Source organism: Silene latifolia, chromosome 4, assembly GCF_048544455.1.
Source record: "Silene latifolia isolate original U9 population chromosome 4, ASM4854445v1, whole genome shotgun sequence".
Taxonomy (NCBI): Eukaryota; Viridiplantae; Streptophyta; class Magnoliopsida; order Caryophyllales; family Caryophyllaceae; genus Silene; species Silene latifolia.
This window is the reverse complement of record NC_133529.1, coordinates 21,294,674-21,296,083: the sequence shown is the minus strand read 5'-3', so window position 1 is coordinate 21,296,083 and position 1,410 is coordinate 21,294,674. Positions and strand designations below refer to the sequence as shown.

Sequence of the window (1,410 nt, the reverse complement as noted above, 5' to 3'; positions counted from 1 at the left end):
TCAAATTTGGCGCCGTTGCCGGGGAGGCAACAATTGTTTAGTCTGTTTGTGTTTATTTTGTCTTTTTGTCTCAGGGAACCCAGTTCCTTGAGAACGTTCTCACCCTCTTCTTGTTAGTTCCGTTTATGCCCAGGTCTAATAGGTCCGAGATTATTCCTTTTGATCTTGAACCAGAGAAGACTTTTCGCTACAGACGGAAATTTAATCAAGAAGTGGGTCAAGTAGAAGACTTGAGTATACTTGACGTCGAAACGGCGAGCTCAACACAGACAGCCGATCGGTCCTACGAAGAGGAAGAGGACGAAATTCCTATTCCTGAAATTCCAGTTACAACTGATATTCCCAAAATTCCCATCATGCCTACTCTAGCCAGTCACTCTGAGCCGACCTTAGATTCTATCCCACAAGGATTTAAGCTGCCCACTACTACCAATGGAACTTTTGAGATTCGGCCATCTTATATCAATTTGGTGGAACGAAATATGTTTGGAGGGACAGCTGCTGAGGATCCTGCGACACATATGGATAAATTTGTCACTTACTGCTGTTCTATCCCATTAACAGCTGGAGTGACACAAGACCAGGTTAAGTAGGTGCTCCTTCCTTTCTCTCTGAAAGATGGAGCTGCTGAGTGGTTGAGAGATATGGATATGGATACTGAAGGAGTTACAGACTGGAATTCCTTGGCTCTTGCTTTCTACAAGAGATACTTCCCACCTCAAAAGACTAATGCTCTGAGAAATCAAATTACTAGTTTCAAGCAAGGAGCTACTGAAGATTTGAATGAAGCTTGGACTCGCTTCAAGCGTTTAGTTCGATCAGTTCCCCATCATGGTTTCCCAAAGTGGTTCCTTTGCAACCAGTTTTATAACGGGTTGTTTGATGATCATCGTGCCCATTTGGATTTTTCTGCTAATGGGAGGTTTCAAGACAACACCAATGATGGTGACGCGTGGAAGTTGATTGATCAGATTGCTACCCATACCACCAGGTATGGAAATCCTAGGGGAAGCACGCGAGGTACCGGTGTTGATAGTGCCCTGGCGGCACAGCTAGAGACTATTTCTGCCCAGATTGCTGAGATAAAGACTACCCAATCATTGGGTAGTAAGGAGAGAGTTCATGCCATGAGTCAGCAAGTGGAGGAGACTTGTGCTAGATGCGGTTTAGATGGTCACAGTGCAGCTGATTGTATGAGCACATTTGAGCAGGTTAACGCCTTTCAGGCTTACAGACAAGGTGCACAAGGTATACCTTTCTCCAACTTTTACAATGAAAGAACGAAGGAACATCCGTTCCTTCAATGGTCTAGTCGGAATGTGCAAAACCCGCAGTAGTCACAACCGCAAAAGAATACTTATATCCCTCCCAACAATCGTGGTAATCAACAATAAGGGGGGTATCAAAGGC

The 1,410-nt window shown here is 44.5% G+C and overlaps 1 non-coding gene across 1 annotated transcript; it reads right to left on the bottom strand.

Moving 5' to 3' along the window:
• Positions 1-731: 731 nt before the first annotated feature.
• On the bottom strand, positions 732-838 carry LOC141653984 (small nucleolar RNA R71). Its single transcript, XR_012547569.1, has one exon. It is a non-coding gene; the product is annotated as a small nucleolar RNA R71 (small nucleolar RNA).
• Between the last annotated feature and the right edge of the window lie 572 nt (positions 839-1,410).